Source organism: Pseudorca crassidens, chromosome 9 (assembly GCF_039906515.1).
Source record: "Pseudorca crassidens isolate mPseCra1 chromosome 9, mPseCra1.hap1, whole genome shotgun sequence".
NCBI lineage: Eukaryota > Metazoa > Chordata > Mammalia > Artiodactyla > Delphinidae > Pseudorca > Pseudorca crassidens.
Window position 1 is genome coordinate 71535108 of NC_090304.1, and position 20915 is coordinate 71556022.

The following is a 20915-nucleotide window of genomic DNA, read 5'->3' on the forward strand; positions in this document are numbered from 1 at the left end:
GGGGGAGGAGCTGAACACTCAGCCCACCCATTCTTTTTTTTTTAAGAACTGGTTGACCTTGATCTTTTCTTGTTTTACTTTTTTTAATTGAAATATAGTTGACTTACATCAGCCTGCCCATTCTTGATGGCCACAGCTGCCTAGGCATTGTGAGCAGGGGACTGGCGTTCAGCTGTTTTATTCAGAGCCCTGGGTTGTAATTTCTATAGTATCATTCAGTTATTTCTGGCTCTAAGACCTTGACCAGCTCTCAGGCCATCTGCACCTCCGTCTCTTTACCTTCTCCACAGCCTGTTGATGTCAGAACCTTTGAGATCAGGCATGTGAAAAAGCCTTTGTAAAGTATACACACTTAAGGCATATAGTAACCTAAGTTAGTTTGCCCCCATCTGCACCCCTAGAGCTCTCTGTGTTTCCCCCAGTTCCCCAGTATGCATGTGATTGCAGACCTGTGAGGAAAATAGATGACCTGGTCCTTTCTCACCGAGGGTCTCATGGATGGCTTGGGGAGACAGAACGTACATGTGAGGAAGACGTGGGATGCATGCTGAACAAATTTCAGTTAAATCCAGAACTACCACATTTACTAATCACCCACTGTGTGCCAGGCACTTGGGGTGCCAGGGGAACAGAGTGTAGCTCTGGGACTCAAAGGCTTCCTGGTCTGCTGGGTGACGAGGTGGCAACACCTCTGATTAGAGCCACGCTGCATGGGTTTAAGCCTCAGTTCTTCCACTGACTTGCTGTAAACTTGGGCTGGTTGACTTAGAGGTAATAACAGGGTGATTTTGAGGATTGAATGAATTACTCCATATAAGGTTCTCGTGCCTGGTATATCAGTCCTAGCTGTTATTATGACATAAGCAAAACATTCTCAGTTTAAAAGTGTAGAAGACGTCTTATTAGATTTAATCCGTCTTGGAGGTGACGGGGTAAGCCTTTGGGTCAGGGTGACGTTTGTGCTTTACCTGGAAGGATGAGGCGGAGTTCAGAAGGGAGACAAGGACAAAGACATTCCCAGCAGAGGGGACATGCTGTGTGAGAAACCCATGGCTGAGTCAGGGATTAGTGTGTGGGGAGTGGTTGGAGCAGCTAACCCAGTACAAGTGAGTAGATGACTCAGTGAGTAGATGACTCAAGTGCTCAGAATAAAGAGGAGTGATGGAAGGGAGGGGTCGGGTATGAAGGAGTGATCAAGGAAGGTTTGGGGCCGGGGTGTGGAGCAGAGCCATTTATGCAGTTATTGAAGGAGCCCAAAGGAGCATGACTCATTCAGCAGAGAGGAAACGGACAGAACCTTCACATAGGCAGTGGAGACCGTGGGCCCTGGTAATGAGGGATAGGACTGGAGAGGTAAAATAGGATGCGGAAGGAGGAAGGAGCTGGTGGGGTGGGAGGGAATAATTCCAAATGGCAGCTCCAGAGGTGAGAGGTACAGTGGTTCAGAAAAGCACAGGAGACCAGAGTTCCCGACTGGGGAGGTGGGAAGGGCCCAGTGGCTGAGCACAACTGGAAGGATGCTTTTCTCTGCAAGACAGTTTTGTGCTGCCCGTCCCTTCCCACCGCAGTGTCCAGTCAAGTCAGCCAGGAGCCAGGGGCTATTAGGAAGGAGGCAAGGAAGGAGAGAGGGGGGAGAAGCCGCCAGATTGCCATGCTGGCAGGCTCTGGAGCACACTGCAGCAAACCTGCCCCCCCCCCCCCCCCCCCGCCCCGAGGCCTGCCTCCCAGCCAGTGTGCCCACTGCAGAAAGATGCTCAGGGCTCAACGTGGACTTCTGGCTGCTTCCAAGCACTCTGTAATGCTGAGTCACCTTGTGCCCACATCACCTCTTTAGGAAGTTAGTGTTACCAAGAGGCCCAGCAGATAGAGGAAGAGGCAGGGGACCAAAGGAGCTGGGTGCTTGCCTTCCGTAGTTAGTCAGGTAGGGCTGTTCTGACCCTGAAGCTCCTGAAGCTCAATTAAGGCAGCTTGCAAGGCTGTCCTGCAGTTTCCCTTTGGGGAGAGAAAAACAACAACAACCGAAAACCTCCTGAATCGAAGATGATAGAAACTGAAGTCACTCGTGCGTAAAACCTTTAGGGTGTTGTAAGCACTCTTGTGCTTAAAAACACAGGGACCCAGACTTCCACCCTGCAGAATGCAGTTTACAGGGGCCCCATGCCCTGGCTCCTGTCTGTAGTTCCAGCCTGTCTCCTACCCCTCCCCACCCTCATGTACTGTTCTAGCATTATCTAGCTGCCTGGAGTGCCTCTCATAAACCATTCTGTTGGTCACATTTGTTCCTTTGCTCATGCTGATTCCTTTTGCCCCAAATGCCATTTCTACACTGCCCCCATCTTGCCCCTCACTGCCTCCCTACTCCATCCTTTAAGACTGCCGAGGTGTCACCTCCTCCAGAAGGAAGAGCCCACCTGAGTGAAGTCCAATTCCTGAGTTAGGTCCACCCACAGTGCTCCCTGTAATTTCTCTAGTTTTTTACTTACCACACTGTTTTATACCTACCTGCTTGTGGGTCCGTCTCTCCAGCGGAGAGACTGAGGGCTTGCATTTCTAGTGCCTAGGACATAGAAAGCACTCAGTAAGTGTTGAATAAAATCATTTGATGTTCGGAGGTTCAGTCAGGCAGCAGTGGGTGAGATATTCTGCTTGGGCTTCCTTGGTGGAGAGCTGCCTGCTTTAAAAGCTTGCCTCCCAGCTAACCAGCAGCCACTGTTCCAAACATATTCCATATGCAGAGCTGGAACCTTCCTCTAAATCCACCCCACCTGTTCTAGCTCCAGCCTTTGGAACTACCCCAGATGATTTCGATCTCTTTAGCATCAGATGACAGGATCCCGCATCTGAGGGGCCTTCTGAAGGACATAATGAGAACTTTAAAAGGAAGCGGAGGGACTTCCCTGGAGGTCCAGTGGTTAAGACTTTGCCTTCCAGTGCAGGGGGGTGCAGGTTCAATCCCTGGTCGGGGAGCCGAGATCCCACATGCCTCCTGACCAAAAAACCAAAACATAAAACAGAAGCACTGTTGTAACAAATTCAATAAAGACTTTAAAAATGGTCCACATCAAAAAAAATTTTTAAAAAAGAAAACAGAGGAGACAGAGGGCTGTTGTGGGTTTTATGTGGAATGTGGTCACCTTTAAATTGAGAATGGGGAGAAGGCAAGAAAGAGATGAGACAGTGTGTCCCTATTAGCAGGACAGAGATGGTCCGGAGGGTTTGCAGTCAAAATTGAGAACTGGGTTCTGGTTTAGTACAGGGAGCCTCAAACCTTTTAGTTGCTCAGCTCATTTCTGTTTAATGGAAGAATTTTTGGATAAGGTACTAGTGATGCCTTTGCAAAGGATGTTGTCAGTTCACGCTAGAAGCGAACGTATAAGACCCTGTCATTTTTTAAAAAGTTTTTTTTTGGGGGGGCCATGCCATGTGGCATGTGGGATCTTAGTATCCCGACCAGGGATCAAACCCGTGCCCCCTGCCGGGGGAGTGCAGAGTCTTAACCACTGGACCGCCAGGGAAGTCCTCAAGACCCTGTCATTTTGTAAACGTGAATATTGGAAGGAACTGGTTTTATATTCTGCTTATACTTCTTTAATCTTACAAAAATACTGTGAGGTAGATCTTATTCTCTTCATTGTAGAAATGAGGAAACTGGCTCAGAGAGGTTAATTGTTGTGCCCAAGGCCACACAGCTTGGATTTGAACTCATGACTAGTTGCTCCTAGTCCGGAGCTCTTTTGATGAACCATGGAGATCTTTGACTTCCCATGGATCCACTGCATTAATGGTCATAGGACTTCAATTCTCATCTTTTATATGGAAATCTTAATTTCTACTCCATTTCTCTTTCCCAACAGTCGTAGGACAAGTCAGAGCACATATCTGGCCACGTGAATGTTGCTTAGGTGTCAGTGGCTCCGGAGAGAAGCAGATAGTCCTGCTAACGGCAAAAGTATTTTCCTAAAGGGCCCAATGAAGTCATATTTCAAATCTTAGTAAATGTATGTGAACAGTTGTCACAGCTAGAACCTCGATTAAGTCCTTAATTTTTAATTTCCATCAGTGGCTTCTTGCTTGCACTTCCTGAAACTGTTTGACACACTGTTTCATTTGTTCTAACATCAGCCCTCTTTTAATTGTGTCAGAGAACAGATATAAAGAAGATATCATACACATCTCTGGGTAAGGGACACAGCAAACAGGACAATTCTGATTCTTCCTTCCTCGTTAAGAAACGTGACTTTAGGGGCTTCCCTGGTAGCGCAATGGTTGAGAGTCCACCTGCCGATGCAGGGAACACGGGTTCGTGCCCGGCTCCGGGAAGATCCCACATGCCACGTAGCGCCTGGGTCCATGAGCCATGGCCGCTGAGCCTGCGCGTCCGGAGCCTGTGCTCCGCAACGGGAGAAGCCACAACAGTGAGAGGCCCGCGTACCGCAAAAAAAACAAAAACAAAAACAAACAAAGAAAAAAACCATGACTTCAGATCCCTGCTCTGCCACTTACAATCTGTGTGATCAAATTCTTCCAGTCCTATTTTTCTGATCTGTTCATTAAAGATAATAACAGTGTTGACTTCACAGAGTGGTCGTGACACATAAACGAGATAACACATATAAGCACGCAGCATAGAACCTGTAATATGGTGAGGTCTTAATAAATAGTAATGTGTACACTATTAAGGTCTTACTCTAATAGATGTTAAACACGCACACATGAATGGAATGTTGGATTAGATAGGCAACTCCTGCAATTCCACAAATCTCGCCAACAACCTAAAACATCCAACTGTGTATCTTCTCAAATGCTCGGTATATGTCCCACAGTCACATGATAGGTGCTCAGAAGGTACATGGTGAGAGATTGAATGAATGGACGATGGAATGGACAGGTGGATGGGTAGATGGATTTAGGTGATTGGAAAAACAAAAACAAAACAGGTGCCAGAGGCACCTCCACCCTCCTAGACCTGAGCAACCAAGAGGTGTGTTGTCATAAGACGAACAGTGAGCAATTGCATTCCAGCCTACTCTGCTAAGCCCGAGGAGGGCCAGGAAGCGCCGGGCTCACAAGGATGGTTCCAAAATCAATTGCTCACAATTTCTTCCTTACTGGAGTGCAGATAGTAAAAACAACAGTCATACATGCTACCCTTCACTCCATTTTTCTCCTTTTCTGGCTTTTTCTTCATCTTTGAATTTAGTGTTTCCATCTGATTCGTGGTCATTCTCAGAAGCGAGTTAGGGTACTTGCGCTGTATCGGCAGAACATTTTAGTGATGTTTTGTCCTGGAACAGTCTAGTGGTGATGGAGCTGTGCACCATTCTTTCAGCCCAGACTTAAATTTGGACAATCCAGGAAAGGAACTATCATTTACTGATCCCTTACTGTGTGAAAGGATCTTCACAAATTAACTCATTCACAGAACAACTCTAGGTCCTATGACCCATGGTTTATAGTTTAGGAAACTGAGGTTCAGCGTCGTTAAATAACTTATCCAAGGTCACAAAGCTGCTAGATGGCAAAGTCTGGATTGGAGCTTATGGCTGTCCCACTCCAGAGCTCTTAGCTCTCTTTCTGCTCTACCATGCTGCTTTCCACTGACAATGTCAGTATTTTCTCTCCGGATTCCAAATTGACTGATTTGTTATTTTATTTTATTTTATTATTATTATTTTTTTATTGCGGTACACGGGCCTCTCACTGTTGTGGCCTCTGCCGTTGCAGAGCACAGGCTCCGGACACGCAGGCTCAGCGGCCATGGCTCACGGGCCTAGCCGCTCCGTGGCATGTGGGATCCTCCCGGAGCCGGGCACGAACCCGTGTCCCCTGCATCGGCAGGCGGACTCTCAACCACTGCGCCACCAGGGAAGCCCTGTTATTTTATTTTTATTTTACTGAACTGATCCAGTTCTTTGGATGATGTCTGGCTTGGCTTCTAACACACCATCCTGGAAATCTCAGTTATAACTCATGGTGATTGAATGGAGCATTCCTTGAGGAATAAAGATTTTATTTGTTGGGCTTTAATTCCTCTTCCTTTTAAACTGTCAGCTGTACAAGCGGAAATATGAGAAAATAAGTCCTCCCGTTTGCCAGTAGCTTTCACTGCCAGTGATCTGATCTCGCTCCTAGAATTCCTGTTAGTTCAAAAATGTTTTTCCTTCATGTTGTGTATCATGTCTCCTGAGTGGTCACGTACCCTTTTGGTTAGTAGAACTTGACATCTATGGAAGCAATAATTCCTTGCCTGCTGACATATCTATTTGGCCACTGAAAGGAAGGAGAAATAAAAAAGAAACCAACTCATGGGTGAACCCAAAATAGAAGCACCATTTAGTATACCAGTCATGCTTTTATTTACCCAGTGCCTGACAGACGTGTGGCTCATTCAAAGGAGGTCAAATGAGGGCATTTAATATTTTTAATCAAAACTGAAAATATGAGTACTTCACCTTTTGCAGAGTAAATAGTTGGATGAAATAGGATTTGAAAACATAAATTAGATTACATGTTCCAGTTGACTTGCACCTTCATTTCAGCGGTGGTTGAATTGCCCAGGATGCATGATTGAACAGGGACCATGTAAGGAAATGGCCACTGTTTATGTATCTGAAAGACTGGGCATCCATCATAGTCTCAGGACACACGGAAACACAGGGAAAGGAAAGCTGGGTTTATGAACCAGAAAAAGGTCTTTTGTCATTCTTGGATATTTGTGTTGTATCTGGAACCATGGAACCCATGATAACATTGGACACCTCCTTCACAGCCAAGTGGACCGTTCGGGATGGTTGATGGTCTTGCTTCTGCACCTCAGTGGACAGACTTCACCCCTCTAATCCCTACCATCTACACCCTGAGATCCAAGCTGCGACCATCTTCATCCAGGCCTCTGCAAAACAGCTTCCTGACTGGCTAACCCATCCCACCTAGGTCTCCACCTGGAAGCCAGAGAAATTCAAAACGTTCATCTCATTGTATCTCCAGTGGCCTCACTGGAAACGCTTCAGGGCTCCCCATTTCTCTTCAGATAAAGACAAGTCCTTATCAGGGTCTCCAGAGTCCTGCGTGGTTGGTCTCCCATTCCCCTCCTGGCCTTATCTGGCATCACACTTTGCCAGGCCTTAACCTCCTGCCACTTTGGCTTCTTTCTATTTTGTTTTTGTTGTTTTTTATTTCTATGTTCTCTCCCATCATAGGACCCTTGTACCCGCTGGGCTTTTTTGTCTTCCGTGATATTCCCACCTAGGTCAACTGCCCATAATACTCTCTAGTGGCACCAAACACACGTTTCTTTGCTAGTGTGGTACGATAATACATTTGTTGCGTGACTGATAGAGTGCCCCCGATTAGACTGTAAGTTCCATGAGTGCAGGGCTCAGGCCTGTCATACTCACCATCGCATCCTCATTGCTTAACACACTGGCCAGCAACCTTTTCTGTAAAGGGCCAAATAGTAAATAGTTTAGACTTTTGGGCCGTATGGTCTCTTCTGCAACTATTCAACCCAGCTGTTCTAGCACAAAAGCAGCTGCAGACAATGCATAAATAAGTAGGTGTGGCTATGTTCCAAGAAAACTTTATTTATGAAACAGGGGGTGAGTCGGATTTGGTGCACAGGCTGTAGTTTGCCAACTCCTGGTCTAGCATGATGCCAGCACTGAGTAAGTGCTTAATAAATGTTGTTGAGTTGTGAGCATCCAGCAGATATGGGTTGAACACCAGCGGTGAAATTTGAAAGCTTTGCAGTCTTATTCCTATCATGGCATGGCAGCCTTAGATCTAGACCTACAGACAGTTTCCTTGAACCTTTTTAATGGGGTGCTGGTTCTTTATCATATTTAGGGGTTTTTTTAGGATTATAAAAGCAATATGTGCTTATGGTAAAAAGATTCTTCTGAGCATTTTGGAAGTATATAAAGAAAAAGATCCGCTTTTCACAGATAGCCAATCTTCACAGTTTGTGTGTTTGGGTGTATGTGTGTGTGTAACATTCCAGAAATTTCCATTACATATAGAGAGACGTGCACTCTCACATCCTTTATTCTAGTCAAGGCTTAGCACCCTTTTGGACTCTGTGAAGCCACATCTAATGAGCCTCTCAAACAGCACACTTTTTGATGAGCAAGTCTGCACAGAAACATAAACAATTTGTCTCATTAAGCATTTTCGCTAGAAATAGAAGGCCTGGGGACTTGAAATGCAAAGTCTATTTCATCACCTTTTTCTCTCAAGTCTGTATCATGTATAACTGACTGATGGCCTGAAATAATCCTGCTTTCTTCCCCCTCTCCTCATTCCTGAGCACAGGAGGTGTTATCCTTCTCCTCTTATAGAAGAGACAGGGGCCCGGGGAGTCACTGGTCTGCCCGAGGTCACAAGGCCAGTAAGTGACAGAGCTGACAGAGCTCCTCATTTCTAATCTGGTATTCTGTTCGGTCACTAAACCCTGCTGCCAAGTAGTCTCACCTGTAGAGGAACTTGAAAAGCTCACGAAACCCAAGAGAAGAGGTCAAAGAAATGGAAATGATTTTGCCTGGGGGCAGATTTACTAGCCTCTGAGGATATATGTGACACAACATTGAGAAGCAGATGCTGTCTCTTTTGTGCTAAAGACAAGAGGTCTTAAGCTGCAACAGCTTGAGGAGGGTTGAGGTTGGATGCAAATAAATCATTTCCTGACATGAGAGCTATGATGCTGTGCAAAAGGGTCCAAGGGCTATCAAGTCCCCTTCTCTAATGATCTTTAAGATGAAGGGTACGTTTTGCCTGTTGGCTTTGGAGAAGGGCCATGTCTTATAGTTAGTTACTATCTTGTGTGGAGATTAGCTATGCGCCTTCCCCAGTTTTCAGATGAGGGTGATGCATAACTGAGTTGATAGTGAGTGGTACCTCATAGGCTGCCGTTCTGCACCCAGGGAGCTCTTTGACCAGGCTTGTCACTGCCCTTGCTTTTCTGCTTCCATATCGGATGCCCTTCTGCTCCTGGGGCTTCCTGCCCCAGGCCAGTCAGAGCCTAGGAGTTTCCTTTCACTTATTTACATCATAAATGTGGTCACAGCCAATCAGCAACAAGAGTTCATCATCAATTTGTTCTCTTCTCTGTCAATGAATTGGGGTTTAAGAGGTAGGCATGCAATTAGAGGGATCTTCAGGGGCAGAAACAAGCTCACCCTGTTTATTATCTGTTCATCCCTTTATTCATTCCGGGGCAGCTGGGGGGAGAATGTTAGCGTTGCAAAGGCTGAGTCCCCAGACCTCGGCTGCTTGTTGATCCTTTTATCAGTGTTGTTATTGTCGTCAGCATCACAACCATTTATTGAGTTCTTGGGTCTAAGCCCAGAAATAGGAACCCACGATGTGCCCTGCCCTCAGGTGTCTTGTTAACGTAGTCGGGAAGGCAGACCAGGCATAAGAAGTGGTTTACTGAACTCTCTCCCACCAGACTCTTAGGCCTGAAGGGGCGAGGATTGGGCATATGGAGTTGTTAAGAAGATTGGTTTTATAGTGAGACAAAACTGGGCTGAGTCCCAGCTCTGTCAGTTACCAGCTGGTTGACCTTGGAAATGTTACTGAATCTCATGGATTCAGTCCTCATCTGTGGCCTGGAGCTCATAAATCATTCCTACCCTGTGGATGAGTTAGGGCGGTTCAGTATGATTGCGCTGTGTCTACACTCTCAATACGTGTATGTTAAGCATGTGGAATGAATAAGTAACCTTTGCTTCCCAGCCAGCGCCTGCCTTGGAGACAACCAGGATGAGGGTTACCGTGCCCTTAGGTCTGACCCAGTGTTATTGCTGAAATGCCCTTACTTCCCCCGTACTCCTGCTTCATTGCTGCCTTGCCTGTGACAGGTCTCCACTTTTTCTGAGTTCAGCTGTTCCTGCACTATCATCTGTGTTCCTTTTCCCATTGATACTCTCTGTTGAAGAATTTAGTAGAAGTGCCTTCTCTCAGTCCCCGGGTGCCCCTCTGATCTGTTCCAGATCTTCTGCAACCAAGGCACACGTGTCTCTTCCTTTGTGCCCGAGATTTAATCCAGGTGTCTAGATGGTTCGGTTCCTGGCCTGCAAAGTCCCTGCCCCGATTCACTTGGGTTCTCATAAGAGTAAGACTCCTGAGGTTTCAGGCTTTTTTTTTTTTTTTTTTTTTTTTTTGCGGTACGTGGGCCCCTCACTGTTGTGGCCTCTCCCGTTGTGGAGCACAGGCACCGGACGCGCAGGCTCAGCGGCCATGGCTCACGGGCCCAGCCGCTCCGCGGCATGTGGGATCTTCCCGGACCGGGGCACGAACCCGCGTCCCCTGCATCGGCAGGCGGACTCTCAACCACTGCGCCACCAGGGAAGCCCGTCAGGCTTTTTGATCCATGAATCATAAGCTTACCCAGGCTTATCCGGGTGAAGGGCAGGACCGTTGTACGAGATCACTGGTAAATTCACAGGCACAGGAACAGGCCTCAAAGGATCCAGAACAGGGAAGCTTCTAGAAATCAAACAGCCTCACAGAGTCTTCAGGATCTTTCTCCCACCCTCCTCTGTCTTTTCTCTCTTAACGAGTTCTTCTGCTTTCCCATGGGTCAGGCTGGCTGCCAGTCCTAACGTCCATCTAGCAACCTTCACACCCTGACTGTTGTCAGGCTTTGAGCTTCTTGTATCGAGAACCCAAGAGAGCCATCTGGTAGGCTGCTGTCCCTACCAGGCTGGCTGTCCCTTGGTTATGCCTGGCAAGGAGGTGGGTAGGAGAGGGTCATGTGCTAAGAAATACCACTCTTTTAGAGATAGTGTCAGAAGTACTTGGTTAATTTAGAAGTAGGGGTTGAATGTGGTGCATTGGCTGACAGGGTAGGCATACCTGGTGGTTGGCTGGGAGAGCCCAGAGTGGGCAGCCAGATTAGACTACTCAAGGGACCCTCACTACTCAACAGAACCCATTCTGCATACCAACCATGTGTGTAATTCATGCTACGAAAGGCCCCGGGGTGGGTGTGATCTCCTAGGACTGGGTGAGCTGGGGTTTTGGGAAGGCTCTTACTGAGGCTATATCAGCCAGGGTCTGGGAAGGAAACAGGTGGAACTCTCAAAGTAGTTTAACTGACAGAATTGAATGAAGAAACTATTTGCCGAGAATTAAGGGAGGCGACAAGATATGGTGAAGTACCCAGGGCCTAGCCATCGCGGGAAGCTGTCACCATCCCAGGCCTGTGGGGTCAGCGGGGAGCTGGGGAGAGCTGTGACTGCAGAGGAACTCAGCCAGAGCCAGGACCACAGCAACCAGGTGGGAAGGGAGCAAGGGAATACATCCTCTCTCTTCCCCGCTCCCACGGGCTGCCCCAGTCAGAAGCCAGAGGGCCAGAGAGCTCAGATGATGTGGTCCCGAGAAATCAGCCTCCTGGGACACAGAGCAGAGCACAGGAGAGTGGAGAGTGGATCTGGGGGGCCAAAGGAGACCACCCAACACAGGAGCGGTGAGGTTGGAGCTGGGCCCGGGCACCCAGCTAGCATATAAGTAGCGGAGTGGAATGGTGAAGGCCCCCTTCCACCAGCGTTGACAGGGGCAGCAGTACAGAGGGAAGCAGGGCAGCATTTACATCACAACCATGTAACTGACTCGGCTGGGGGACAGGGATTGTCCTTTTCTGGTTGAATGTAAGGGAAGACTTGAGAGAGGAGGTTGGAGAAATTGGGGTTGGGGGGAGTCATGACTATGCTAGTTTGTCATTTAACCCGGAAGTATAGGATGCTACTGAAGATGTTAGAAAGAGCAGTGAGGTATGACCCGAAAAGTATAAATAAGCAAAAAGAGACTTCTCACTTCACATAGGAATAAGGCAGGAAATTCATGGTTATCCATCTTGGGGATCAGAATATTAGCTGCTCTGATGGGTGGAGGATCCAAATGGCCCTGTAGTACTTTATTCTCTTTCTTGGCATTATCATCCCAGCTCTTGTGCTTTGTGGATAATACCTCTTGGAAAGTATTAATAGCCTGTGAATAAATTAAGCCCAGCTGGGCCACTACCAGAAAGGATGTAGTAAGCAATTGTGTTTCACTGCTGTCCATGGACCCCCTGCATCAGCATCACTTGGGGTGGTGGTTAAAAATGCACTTTTGGGGCTTCCCTGGTGGCACAGTGGTTAAGAATCCACGTGCCAATGCAGGGGACACGGGTTCGAGCCCTGGTCCGGGAAGATCCCACATGCCGCGTAGCAACTAAGCCCGTGCACCACAACTACTGAGCCTGCAGTCTAGAGCCCGCAAGCCACAACTACTGAGCCTGTGTGCCACAACTACTGAAGCCTGCGTACCTAGAGCCCGTGCTCCGAAACAAGAGAAGCCACCGCAGTGAGAAGCCCGTGCACCGCAACGAAGAGTAGCCCCCGCTCGCCGCAATCAGAGAAAAGCCCTTGCGCACCAACAAAGACCCAACACAGCCAAAAATAAAATAAATAAAAATAAAAAAATTTTTTTAAATGCACTTTTGAGCCCCACCCCAGGCCTACAGAATACACCTCTGGTGTGAAGTACACAAATCTACGTTTTTAAATGATTTATTTTTTATTTTTTGGCCGCGCTGCGCAGCATGAGGGATCTTAGTTCTCCGACCAGGGACCAAGTTGCTTCTAATACAGATTGAATTTGGAGAACTCTAGATTTAAGGAAATATCACTAATTTGTTGTAATAGCTGTCCAGGCAGGGGCTTAATTCCACCAGACACAAAGGAGAATCTGATAGGGATCCAGACCAGGGGTTCTCCATTTAGAATCACCTGGAAAACTTTTAAAAAAACATCGTGGGGCTTCCCTGGTGGCGCAGTGGTTGAGAGTCCGCCTGCCGATGCAGGGGACACGGGTTCCTGCCCCGGTCCAGGAAGATCCCACATGCCGGGAAGATCCCACATGCCGCGGAGCGGCTGGGCCCGTGAGCCATGGCCGCTGAGCCTGCGCGTCCGGAGCCTGTGCTCTGCAACGGGAGAGGCCACAACAGTGAGAGGCTTGCGTACCGCAAAAACAAAAACAAAAACAAAAAAAACCACATCGTGCTGATCTCCAAGCACTACCCCCCCCCACCTTAAGCTTTTTAAAGCTTCCAGGTGATTCTAAGAACCTCTGATCTCTGAACACAGAAGGTGGAAAAAATTAGAAGTGGAGATGTCTCAGTTTAACTGACTTGTTTGAATTCTGTAACACATTGTCAAATGCTAAGAATAATTGCTCTGGAAAAGAAAACAAGAGCACAGAATGGAAAACTGGCTTCAGTGAGTGAAGAGGAAGATGACCAGGGGTGTTGTAACTTGAGAAGGTACCGGAGGTCTGGAGAGGTCTTAAAGGCGCCCGCGCACTTTCTCAGGCTCCCGGGAGGAGCAACTGGAGGTGCTCCGCGGGAATTTGTTTGCTCTCGAGGCCGCCCCCTGGCCTCTTCTCAGGCCTCCCTTGCCTGTACCCAGTGCCAGTTTAGGATTGGGGCATTTTTTTTGAACCTCCCCCCTTTCATTTTTATTTTTTCAAATTCTGAAGACAGAGGAAGGTCTGAAATGGAAGTGCAGCATCCTTTCATTCCCTCCTCTGTTACACCACCTTCCGACTTAGGAGGAGAGAACTCTTAGGCCGTTTGTCTCCCTTCTGCACGGTTCACCCCACACAGACATGCGCCACGCGCCTACGATGTGCGCAGCACAAGGACAGCTGGAGACGCTTCCTCCTCCCCAAAGGCAGGGAGGTGTGTGGGCAGCTTGGGGAGCCCAGAGGAAGGGTGATTCAGGGGGAGGAAGGCTGTTCAGGAAATGGAAAGCCCCGCATTTCTCATTCCTTATTAAAAAAAAAAAAAAAGGAAAAAGCATCCTTCTAATTCTTCTAAAGCTGTTTCTGTTCCCAAGAGGATAAAGAATATTTTAGATGCCAAGCAGGGAGGATTTTTTTTTTTTTTTTTTTTTTTCTGAAATGGGTGGGTCGGAACTCTGCTTACTTCTTTCCTGAGAGCTGACAGGCCTGGTGGTTTATTCCTCCCCAAACGTCCTTCCGCGGCTCTTGTGGCCCCTCTGGCCTCTTGTTTCTTTTCTGAAAGGCAGCTCTTTCCCAAGCTGGGTATTTTTCGTGGTGGGTCCTCAGATCTAGTTCATTCTTACTTGTGGGAGTGTGCAGAGGGCCTGTCTGCAGCGTCCAGCTCCAGCTCTGATAAGATTATCTGATGTTCCGATTTCAGCTGCAGTTTTAGTTCCTTGTAAGGGGGGGCCCTCTGACCCACCTGGTGATGGGCAACAGGGTGACAGCAACTCCTTAATGTCTGTGTGTGTGTGTGTATCACGTTTCACACAGCAGAAACAAAATTGGAGCACCCGCTGTTCCACTCGTCTAATGATTTAACTCTGGCTGAAAAATAAAACAGACCCCAAAGGAAATAGCCTCTCTGTCCCCACAGAGTTAGATGGGAGCTCACTAGGTCTCCCCCATCACAGGGTCTTGTCTGAATCATTCCCAGCATGTGCTTATCTAGCTTCAGCCTAAGATTCTGCTGAGGAAGGAAACTCCACCCTTCCCAGGGCGAATCAGTGCAAAGTTTCACCACCATTTTTTTTTTTTTTTTTTTTGCGGTACGCAGGCCTCTCACTGTTGTGGCCTCTCCCGTTGTGGAGCACAGGCTCTGGACGGGCAGGCTCAGCGGCCATGGCTCACGGGCCCAGCCTCTCCAAGGCATGTGGGATCTTCCCGGACCGGGACACGAACCCATGTCCCCTGCATCAGCAGGCAGACCCTCAACCACTGTGCCACCAGGGAAGTCCCTCACCACCATTTTGATCATCCTTCTTGAGGACCAACTTTCCCAGGGAGAAATCCTGGAGCAGAACTAGAGGACAGTCCATTTTCTCTGGAGCCCCTCTTTTCTTGTCTGCAAATTGGAGGAAATCATATGTGCATGTGTAGGTTATTGTGGAGCTCAAGGGAGATAATTCTTTCAATGTGTCGCAATTAGCTCACTGGTATAAAGGGCAGACCCTTCCCCACTTTGTGTTTGGAGATCAGCCTGCCCAACAGGATGGTTCCCTCATGTTCCACACTCCTCAGCACTGTTCGCACTCCTGGCAGCCACTCATCAGCAGCAGGGCCCCCCTCGACCCCTGCACCTGCCAGCTGCTGACACAACGCACCCAGTCTTCTCCCCGAGCCAGACTTGCTTCTCACTGCACTTGCTTGGTCCCCTCACGTCAGCAGGGCCATTAGCTGTCACCTGCAACCCTTGGCCCCGTCCCATCGGACACCGACGAGTGCTGAAGCTTCATGTTTGTGTCCTGCAGAGCACTGCCCCTGTCCACAGCAGCTTCCTTTCCCCCCGCCCCAACCAGTGACAAATTCCCCCATTGCAAATCTGGACCAGGTGACATTGGTCCCTGAGGTGTGTGTGGATTTCGCAGCCCAGGAACCCTCAGGGACAGGGGCTTCTGTTCACTGGCCCCCTGCCCCTCCAGCCCGTCACCTTGTCATCGTCCCTGTGAGATGCTCTCAAGCCCCAAGATGCTCCCTTGTACGGAGACCTAGGTAGCCCCACCCTCCCGATGCCCCCTCTTCCTTGGATGCAGGTGGGGGGCTGGAGGACAATCTTCGCTTAAACCTGTAAGCCCTGCTTCTCCAGCTAAGGCTGTGTTCCTCTCCTGCCTTCACGTAAAAACTTCTCAAACGGAGGTCTGTCTGCAGCCTCCTCTTGCCCATATCCAGTCACTTCCACCACCTGTCTTCTTTCCTGAGCCCCTATGGAAATCGCCCTTTGAAGCCTCACTAATGACACTTTAATCATCAGGGCCCCCAGGCTTTGTCTCCATCCTTCCCTTTCCTCTCCGAGCAGGTGCCACACACTGATCCTCCTCTAGGAGAAGCTTTGTCCTCCCTTGACTTTCATATGACACTAGAAGATTAATTCTCCTAGGCTCCATCAGTTTCCCAGTTGCCCCTTCATCCCCTCCCTCCCCTCCCCCCCATCCTCTAGCCTGGCTTCCCTGTGGCTTTTGGCCTCCCTTCTTCACCTAGAGGCATGGGCAGGGCTAGGAGCTTTTGATTCTGCGATGATGCTGGGCATAGGCTTGGCTCTGCCACTTATGAATTGGGTGAGCTTGTAGCTGTCACTTACCTGAGTTTTAATTTTCCCGTGTGTAAAATGGAGATGATGATAATACTTACGTGGTAGGGTTGTATGAAGAGCCAATGGGATGCAGCAGTGCAGTGTTTTCTAAATGATAGTCATTTGCAGACCTGCTTCACAAGAGTCATCCTATACTAGCATTTACTTGAAATTTGGTCTTTGCATTGACTTTAAATCAACTAATTGGAAAATAAATTTAGTCTTATCCTAAATAATCATATCCATGAAGTCATGTGTAGGAAATGCTGGTTATATCTTTCCCAGAACACGTTAAACATAAATGCATAACTATTAAAATATCAATAGAAACATCCATTGGTTCACTTCTCATTGTCCACAAGGCACCATGGGGTTACATGCACTGCAGTGCAAGTCTTTTTTTTTTTTTTTTAAGATTTATTTATTTTTATCTATTTATTTATTTTGGCTGTGCCAGGTCTTAGTTGTGGCATGCGGGATCTTTGTTGGGGATCTTTGTTGAGGCACACGGGATTTTTTTTTTTTTTTTTTGGCCGCATTGGGTCTTCGTTGCTACATGCAGGCTTTCTCTAGTTGCGGTGAGCAGGGGCTACTCTTCATTGCGATGCTCGGGCTCTAGGCATGTGGGCTTCAGTAGTTGTGGCACATGGGCTCAGTAGTTGTGGCTCTTGGGCTTGGTTGCTCCGCGACATGTGGGATCTTCCCAGACCTGGGTTCGAATCCGTGTCCCCTGCATGGGCAGGCGGATTCTTAACTACTGTGCCACCAGGGAAGTCCCACGTGGGATCTTTTAGTTGCAGCATGCAGACTTCTTAGTTGTGGCACGTGGACTCTTAGTTGTGTCATGTGGGATCTAGTTCCCCAACCAGGGATCGAACCCAGGCCCCCTGCATTGGGAGCATGTCTTACCCACTGGACCACCAGGGAAGTCCCCTACAGTGCAAATCTTATGTGAGTCACACCACAGTGCCTGGACCCCAGAAAGCGTGTGCATCAGGTTGAGCCTTTGTAACTCCTCTGTGGCCAATCTCACCTTTGTGCCCAAGCTCCAGTTCTGTATCTCCAGCTGCTATCAAATATTTCTGCCTGTCAATGTAGTCTCCTCTAAAGATCAGCCTGTCCAGTTTCCCTCCACTGCCCCTCATTTCCGGGTGACCTTGGATCCAGCCTTGGACATCATCTTTTACCTTCCACGGACTCTCCTGCATCAGCCTTCACATCCCGACGCTCCTTCCTTCCAGAATCTCGCACATGTCCTTCCCTATCCATTCCCTCAGCTGCCTTGTGGTCCAGGCTTTCCTGGCCGGTGCCGGCAGGTGTATATCTCCCTGGAATTATACATCCCTAATGACGCTCCAGCCTCAGAAGCCATCAGGGAATGTCCCCTGTGTACAGGTCAAGTTTAGACTTGAAAGCATAGCGTTGAAAGCACACAGAAAGCAGAATGGAGCAGTAGTGCGTTAAGGTCGCTGAGGTCACACCATGTGGGTTTGCGACCTCACCCTCCCTCACCGAAAGTGTGACATCCTCACGCTACTCAACGACTGAGCCTCAGTTACATCTTCTACAAAGGAGGTCATAGGGCTCCTGTTAGGATTTAAAAAGGTATGTTCTGTAAAACACTTACCATGGTGCCTGCTACATAGAGAGCGCTCTATGAGTCGCAGTTATAATTATCCTATGATTAGTTATCTGTTATGTCAGATCATTTATAGTCTGGCCCCCGGCTATCCCTTCCAATTAAACCTTTCACTTTTCCTTACTCAGAGTCGCATTTTCACAGGCTGCTCATCTCTGCCCTCAAGCCTTTGTGTAGACGTCTCGTGAAGCCTTACTAACCTTTCTATTTTTCTAAGTTTATCAAAATCTTGCACATCCTTCTAACCCTGCCTCAGCTTTTGTTTTCTCCAAAAAGTAAGATATCTTCTCTGACCTCATTTATTGTGCCCTTCCTTCCTCTGGATCCGATTTTGCTCTTTTTCTTCATCGCGTTTATTTGGCACTTAACTTTATCTGCATTGCACTGTTGTTTTTTCTCGGTTTCCTACTTAACTTTGTATGTATCCGTATCTTGTTTCCTTAAGTTGAGCATGAGTTTCTTGATGTGGAGGCCTATTTTGAGGCATGTGAAGCAGTGATTAAGAGCAGCAGCTGTGGGGATGGACTTCCTGAGTTCATGCCATGACATCACCACTCACTAACTGTGTGACCTTGAGTAAGCTACTTCATCTTCACGTGCCTCAGTTTCTCCACCTGTCCAAATGTGATAATAAAAGTACCTAGTTTTCATGAGTTTAGATGAGTGAATACTTAGTGCAGCCACTTACTGATTTAGTACAAGTGAAATTCTTAGAATAGGGCCTGGCATATAGTACCTGATAAGTGTTGGTGGTGTTATTATTACCAGTCCTACTGCTTTCTCCTACAGTAGTGAGCACACATAAATATGCTTAATACCTATTGTTGAATGGGTGCCTACTTTCCCTCCAGCTCTCCTTAATTTTCTATTAGTCCACTTTTCTTACATGCATATTAGCAGGAAAATTGAAAGTCTCCTTTCATTTAATTCCAAAGCAAAAAAGAAATCCCATGGGTTTAAATAGCTTTGGCTGTCTGGTTAAAGGAAACAGACCAACTCGTTGAGAGAGAGAAACAGTTTTGTTTTGTTTTGTTTTGTTTTTTGGTACTAAATTTGAAGAAGAATTTTTTTATAAGATTATTTATGGGGCAGGATGCTGGTGGCTGGGGAGCACACATTCTTCTAAAACCTACCTAGCATGCTGTGATTAGGAAAAAAATTTTCCATTAAACCCAGGAACTGTATCAGATTATATCGGCAGCCCCGGAGGACTAGGTCCACAGGGAGGTGGATTACACAGAGAGCTTTGTGCCTGTCCCTTCATCCAGCGATTCCACTGGGAAACCAAAGAGAAAGATTAGTGGTGCTTGCAAAAGGGCAAGTGCAACCCAGAAATTGTAATCTGAAATTACATCTTACATCATAGTTGTATTTTTGTCTTTAGGGAGCAGTGTTGTCGGTAACTTACTGTAATTACTATAACCAGATCCTTAAACTATGTCTGCAGAGAGCATGGAAAAAAAACACCTGCCCTTTATGTGACAGTGTCTCAAAGAATATATTAGACTTTTAAATCAAATATTCTTATTATTTTTAGTACAGTGTTCCATACACGAATCAGGTATTTTAGTTACAGACACACTTTGCCATTCCTTCAGAAAGTGAGAGCCTACCAAGACATAATGGTTGTTTTGTAGAGTTAGGAAGCATGATGATGAGGGGGAGCTGTTATACCAATTTTATTTAGATTTTCAGATGACTCTTTAACAAATGACATTAGAACATTAGTCATCTTGAGATCAAAAGAAAGTTTTGTCGTAAGTTAAAAAACTGGTGGAAGTGGAAATCATCATGGGCATTTCTCTCAGTGGAGATCAGTTAGCAGACTATTATAAGGGCCTGGGATTTAATATGTTTTATAAATTATATGGTAAAGTGATTTCATAATGGAATATCCATTTTTTTAATGACTGTAAGTTGCAAATACAAAATCAATGGAAATAAATTTCAGTAAGACAGAAATGCCTACATGAACAGACAAGAGAATTATAGGTGATAGATAATGCAAAGGAATTGGTAAAAATAAACAAAGAAAAACCAGACAGAATCAGATTGTTTGTACGCTGGCTGATGTGATTTGGCAAAGATCTGGGAGTCCCTATATCCTATTCTTAGTGAGAGATTTCAGCCTGTAAAGTTCTTGACACATCAGTAAACGTGTTGGAAGATACTGTTCTACTTACACCAAACAGGTATCCAGTAGGTGGTCTAAATAGAAAAAAGGAGATTTAAGCGAAGTAAGTAAATTTGGGTATGATAAATCCATAATAAGTTATACAAGGAAACAAGGCATACTTTAGGAGAAACTTTATAAACCTTAGATGGGGAAAAACCAAGTTTCTGGGCAGATGTGGAATGCCTCTCCTTCCATTACAAACACATAGAAATGTTGTATTAAAAAATATTATATGTATGTATTTAAATTAAATTCATATTTCAGCAAAAAAGTAAGAAGAATTTTCAGGTGCCAGAAATATATAAGAAATCAATAGCCAAAGCTATATGTGGGAAGCCACAGGGATGGTAGGGACTAGGGCGCTAACCTGCCTGGGGACAGGAATCAAGATTACATAACCTCTTCATGACATGGGTCTGGAACTAGGCTCACCAGGTAAAGCTGGGGGCTGGCAAACTGTTGCTGCACTGGTGAACCAGGCATGAAAACTACCTGCAAGTTGTTATAGGGAGTAGCTGCCCACATCATGTCATTAGTGGAAATAGTCACCCTCCAGAAATAAGCTTAAAGCCATCATCTTTCTTTTGTATGGGTCCAAATGTGCACTGTTTTCTCCATGTGGAAACCCTGAACTGAGAAAATAACTCAGAAACTAGTCCAGAATCATTGAACTCTTTAGGGCTCTGGCAGAGGCAACTGTGAAAGCAATCCTATTAGATTTGTTTTTGTTTTCATTTTTGCCTTTTTTTTTTTCAACAAAACATCATGGACCTCTTATGAAGACAAGCTTATGAGCAAAAACTGCTAAGCACTTAAGTATACATACCACCTTGAAGTCAACCAATAGAAGCAACAAAATAAACTGAAAAACCAAATAAAATAAACAGATCTTAAAGGGACTTTAAGAATGTCTAAACTATTGAAAGATAAAAAAGAATTCCTCAAGAGAGGAAAAATAAATAAAAAAGGAGACTATGAAATAGAACCAA

The 20915-nt window shown here is 46.6% G+C and overlaps 1 protein-coding gene across 1 annotated transcript in view; it reads left to right on the plus strand.

Annotated features, from left to right (window-relative positions):
- The window catches only part of ENDOD1 (endonuclease domain containing 1), a 30687-nt gene that overhangs the window by 1332 nt on the left and 8440 nt on the right, over window positions 1–20915 (plus strand). The window lies entirely within an intron of this gene.